The sequence below is a fragment of the Budorcas taxicolor genome, chromosome 7, assembly GCF_023091745.1.
Source record: "Budorcas taxicolor isolate Tak-1 chromosome 7, Takin1.1, whole genome shotgun sequence".
Taxonomy (NCBI): domain Eukaryota; kingdom Metazoa; phylum Chordata; class Mammalia; order Artiodactyla; family Bovidae; genus Budorcas; species Budorcas taxicolor.
In genome coordinates this window covers 17018476-17024759 of record NC_068916.1, presented here as the reverse complement: position 1 = coordinate 17024759, position 6284 = coordinate 17018476, and positions in this window count along the sequence as shown.

Below are 6284 nucleotides of genomic sequence, written 5' to 3'. Positions count from 1 at the left end.
CTAGATCCCACATTCTGTAACTAAGGCCTGATGCAGCCAAAGAAATAAATACAAAAAAGAAAAACAAACAAACAAAAAGCCCCAAAGGGGTTGAAATGCACATCCATGTAACTTTCAACCAGGATCAGAAATGGATTCATCAGGATATGAGTGCCTGCTCAGTAGCTTCAGTCATGTCCAATTCTTTGTGACCCTATGGACCGTAGCCCACCAGGCTCCTCTGTCCATGGGACTTCCCAGACAAGAATACTGGAGTGGGTTGCCATGCCCTCTTCCAGGGGAGCTCCCCAACCCAGGGATTGAACCCGCATCTCCTGTGTCTCTTGCATTGCAGGCAGTTTCTTTACCACTGGACCACCTGGGAAGCCCTGCATCAGGACATGTGAAACCCCAAAACATTCCTGCCTGGACATAAATACAAATTATTCAAAGTTTCAAACATGCATTGGGAGGTGAGGGCAGGAGGGCAAAAGACAGGCCTGGGATGGTAGGGACTTAGGTTCACTAGATGGGGAAATGGGGATGAATTCCAGAACTACTCAGGTGGTGAAACTTACAGGATGTGGACTGCTTAGATTTTGAACCCAGGGAGGAGGATGGAGGGCAAGGCAGAGGACGAAACAGAAGGAGATACTGTCCTCTGAGACACTCACCTGGGGCTGATGAGCCCTCAGGGCTGGGGATGTGAGTGTTGAGGGACAGACTGAGCCTCTCTGGGGCAGCCGGGCATTCCAGACCTGGGCAGGGACTGCTCTGGCATTTCCGAGGCCCTTGAACTGGCAAAGGGGCTGACGGTGGCTTCCAAGAGGCTCATGTGTGTCCTGGAGTGGCCAGGAGCCTGGCTCTCCTCTTCTCTGGTTCCAGCTTCAGCCTAGGACAGAGGAAGGTCACATGTTCTACCTTGAATGGTGTTAGGAATCTGATGGGTGGGGGAGTTATTTGAGAAATCTAAGGGAAATTCCCTGGCAGTCCAGTAGTTAGGACTCAGTGGTTTCACTGCCAGGGGGGCCCAGGTTCGATTCCTGGTGGGGAAGTTTAGATCCTACAAACCTGCTGTGCAGCCAAAAAACAAAAAACTAATTGCATCTTTCTCCCTCACCCACCCAGTCAAAGTGCTTTCTTGCTGTTACATATCTCCATGCTGGCTGGCAAGGCTAGGATGCTTATCCAGCCCCTCTCGGAAATCCTTGGTCCACATGGCGTTCAAGCTCACCTTCTGTTCCTTTCATTCAGAGAAGAAGTATTTATAGAGCACCTCTGTGTGCCAAGCATTGTTTGAGGCTCTGGGGACCAGGCAATGTGGAAGACAGACAAAAAATTTCCTGCTCACGTGGGGTTGACATTCCAGTGAGGAACAGACACGGTTTAAGAATGTTATAAGTGCTAGGGGAAAAAAAATTAATGCAGGCTAAGGAGGCATGTGGAGTGGAGAATTCAGGGAAGGCAGCCAAGGGAGCCTCACAGGGACATTTGAGCAAAGATCAGAAGATGTGAGGCAGAAGCTGTGTGGACATCTATGGCAAGAGCATTCCCATAGATGGAGCAGCAGGTGCAAATGCCCTGAGGCAGAACTGTGCCTAATGGAGCAGAAGGAGCAAGACAGAGTGAGAGAGAGGGGAGAAGAAGTCAGCAGGTGGCAGGAGGGACTTCCCTGGCTGTTCATCCTTTGGACTCCATGCTCCCAACATAGGGGGCCCGGGTTCGATCCTTGGTCAGGGAACTAGAATCCCACATGCCATGCAGTGTGGCCAAAAGATGAAGAATAATAATAAATAAAAATAAAATTTTAAAAAGAGGTGACAGGAGCAGATCATGAAGGGCATTGTGGGCTATTCTAAGGATTTTAGTTTATTTCTTTGGGGATGCTCTGGGTCTTCACTGCTTTCTCTAGTTGTAGTGAGTGGAGGCTGCTCTCTAGCTGCCGTGTGCTGGCTTCTCTTGTTCCAGAGCACAGGTTCTAGGCGTGCAGGCTTCAATAGTTGCAGCCCCAGTGCTCAGTCGTTGTGGCACAAGTTGCTCCATGCCATGTGGGGTTTTCCTGGACCAGGGATTGCCCAGTCCCCTGCGTTGGCAGGCAGATTCTTAACAACTGGACCACCAGGGAAGTTGATTTTAGTTCTTATATTAAGTGAGATGGGAGCCATGAGAGGAAGGATAATGACTTAGCTCCTAAACTGGTCCCTCTTTCATCTTTCAACCTGGTTATAGTTCCACCCAGCCTGAAGCCCTGTCTTTATCACCACGCGAGTCTCACCTCCATCTGCCTCCCCTTCCACCTCCAGCTCTATCTCTTCTTCATCTCCCCACCTCTGTCTCATTTGGTGTTTCTAAGAAAGGTTGTTGTTGTTCAGTTGCTCAGTTGTGCCTGACTCTTTGTGACTCCATGAACTGCAGCACGCCAGGCTTCCCTGTCCTTCACCATCTCCCAGAGTTTGCTCAACCTCATGTCCATCGAGTCGGTGATGTCCTCCAACCATCTCATCCTCTGTCACCCTCTTCTCCTCCTGCCTCCAGCCTTTCCCAGCATCAGGGTCTTTTCCAGTGAGTCCGCTCTTTGCATCAGGTGGCCAAAGTACTGGAGCTTCAGTTTCAGCATCAGTCCTTCCAATGAATATTCAGGGTTGATTTCCTTTAGGATTGACTGGTTTGTTCTCCTTTCTGTCTAGGGAAAGGCAGGACACAACAAAGGAACACAAATACACAATCCCAATAGCACTCCAACAGGTTAAAAGCAGCTAGTTAGGAAAATATAAGAAACAGACTCATAGACATAGAAACAAACTTATGGAGGGAGTTTTCTGGAGGTCCAGTGCCTAAGACTCAGTGCTTTTACTGCTATGCCCCAGATTCAATCCCGGGTTGGGGAAATGAGATTCCACAAGCCATATGGTGCAGCAAAAAAAAAAAAGGGGGGGGGGGGGAGAGAAACAAATTTATGGTTACCAAAGGGAAATAAGGGTGAATGAATTAGGAGTTTGAGCTTAAAAGACGTACACCACACACACACACACACACACACACACACACACACACACACACACTACATACAAAATAGATAAATAAGAAGGACTTACTATATAATACATGGAACTATATTCAATGTCTTGTAATAACCTTTAATGGAAAAGAATCACTTTTCTGTACATCTTAAACTAATGCATCCTTGCTCAGTCACTCAGTCATGTCCAACTCTTTGCAACCCCAAGGACTGTGGCCTGCAAGGCTCCTCTGTCCATGGGGTTTTGCAGGCAAGAATACTGGATTGGGTGGCCATTTTTAAATCAACTTCAATTTAAAAAAAAAAGACTGTCACTTTCAGAGGTTTATGGGGAATTAATTCACTATTTATAAAAGTAGTCTCTAAAGGGAAAGAATCAAGCACTTTTACATGAAAAGTGTAACCAAATGGAATTTAAGAGGAAGCATCTGCAGGGGAAGAAGTTTAGCTAATAAAGGAGGACAAAATGCGAAGAGGGACACATCACTACTTTGCATCCTCCAAGTTCATCATCAATGGGTGCTAACCTCATGCAAAGAGAGACAAGGAGTGTGAGCCTGATCTGAAGGAACCAACAACACTCACCATCGGGTCAAAGGCATTAAACCCTAGTCTAATCCTGGTTCTGGAAACAACTGCCAATTTGCATGAAAGACGAAGGGCAGAGGACCATGCCGGCGTGTACCATGAGGATGGGATCAGCACCACCCAGACCGTGGGAATCAGCCTGAATTGTGCAACTGATTCATTTGTAACGGAGAAAAGGGATGGAGCGGGAACCCATGAATTAAAAGAGACTTAAAAGACATATCATTTTCTTTCTTTTTTTTTTTTTTTTTTTTGCATGGGCAAGACTAAACCACAGTATCTAGAGATTCAGACTTGCATGATAAACTGCTCAGAAATACTAGGCGGTGATTATTACACAAGTCACAACAGTGGTTGCTTTTCAGAGTGAGGAAGCACCGTGATTGAGATGCAGCCTGTCGGAAGGGCGTCTGGGGTTGCTGGTGATATGCTCTTTGGGGACCTGGGTTAGAATGATGTCTGTCTTCCAGCTGAGTTTCCCAGATTCAGCACTATCAACATTCAGGTCAGATAACATTTAGTTGTGTGGGAATGTCATGTGCATAACGAGATGTTTAGGAGCATCCCTGAGCTCCACCCAGTAGAGGTCAAGAACAGCCCTCCCCCACTCCATCCTGACAGTCAGCAAGGGCTCCAGTTATTGCTGAATGTTCCCCAGGGGGCATAATCACTCCTGATCGAGAACTGTCGCTCAGGAGTGTCTTAAGTCATGCATCTATTTTGTGTGCTTTCTTGGGTCTGACTCTGTGTGTGCATGCATTTTATTTACTTTTTACTTTTTATATTGGAGGATAGTTGATTTAGGGCCTCCCTGGTGGCTCAGATGGTAGAGATTTTGTCTGCAATGCAGGAGACTCAGGTTCAGTCCCTGGGTCAGGAAGATCCCCTGGAGAAGGGAATGGTTACCCACTCCAGTATTCTTGCCAGGAGAACTCCATGGACAAAGGAGCCTGGCGGGTTACAAAGAGTCAGACACCACTGAGCAACTTCCAGAGAGAGCGCACTACCGGTGATTTATAATATTGTGTTAGTTTCAGGTGTACAGCAGAATGATTCAGTTATGCATTTATCTATTCTTTTTCAGATTCTTTTCCCGTACGGGTCATTACAGAATACTGAGTAGAGTTCCCTGTGCTATATAGTAGGTCCTTGTTTATCTATTACTGTAGCCCACCAGGCCCCTCTGTCCATGGAACTTTTCCAGGCAAGAATATTAGAGCAAGTTGCCATATCCTACTCCAGAGGCTCTTCCTGTCCCAGGGATTGAACCCGAGTCCCTTGCGTCTCCTGCATTGGCAGGTGGATTCTTTACCACTAGTGTCACCTGGGAAGCCCCATTTTATATATAGTAGTATGTGTATGTTAACCCTAAAATCCTAATTTATCCCTCCCCCCCTTACCCCTCCCCCATAACCTTTCCCATTTGGTAATCATAAATTTGTTTTTGAAGTCTGTCAGTATGTTTCCATTTTGTAATATCTATCTATCTATTCCAGTATAGTTTTTATGGGGGAAACAACAGTATTCTATGGCTTATCTGGAAGAAGGAAAAAGACAATGGAAATAGCCCAGGAATTTTGCAACAAGTGGAGTATTAGATGTTAAAATATATTCTAAAGATACTGTAGTTAAAACAGAGTGGCACTGGGACAAATGGATGAATCTCTGAAATAAAGTAATCTACCTCCAATGCGCCCCATTTTAGCAGATTAAGTCTGAGCTGCTTCAGACATACCCTTCTGCCTGTCCCTCCAGCTCTCCTCCCACCAACATCACAACTTAGTCAAATTTCACCATATCACCCTTTGCATTCTTTCACCATTGCACCCTTTGTAATTTCTACTATCTGGAGCACCTTTCCTTAAGTGTCATCTTTGCAGGCTGCCTACCCAGACACTCTAGGTCAATGATGTGCCCCTCCTTTCTGTTCCCATAGACTCCAGCTCCCACCCCTCTCACCCCTTTAGCATAAACCATAACTTGAAAGTCTATCTCCTCCTCTCAGATTTGAGGCCCAGGATGGCAAGGACTATGTTCCCCTCAAGGACTTGCACAGTGCCTAGAACACTGTAGGTGCTCAATAAATGCTAAATTAATTGAGAAAAAGATTTGGAGGGTCATTTTAGATCATACTACATTCCAACTGGGTTACAGAGTTCAATGCAATGTCAAATCATTCTCTGAACAAACATTTAAAAACTTTTAATTGAAGTATAGTTGATTTACAATTTTGTGTTAATTTCTGCTCTACAGCAAAATGACTCAGTTATATACACACACATATATATATATATGTATTCTTTTTCATAGTCTTTTCCATTATGGATGATCACAGGGTATTGAATATAGTGGGGGCTTCCTAGGTGGCTGTAGAAGTAAAGACCCTACCTGCTAATGCAGGAGACACGGGTTCAATCCCTGAGTCGGGAAGATCCCCTGGGAGAGGGCATGGCAACCCACTCCACTATTCTTGCCTGGAGAATCCCATGGACAGAGAAACCTGGAGTCCATGGAGTTGCAAAAGAGTCGGACACTCAGTCGGACTGAAGTGACTTAGCATATTGAATATAATTCCTTGTGCTATACAGTAAGATGTTGTTGTTTATCTTATTCTCTATGTAATAGTTTTTCCTATTTCTCCCAACCCCTCCTTAGCAACCAATATCTGTTCTCTATGTCTTCAATAAACATTTATTAA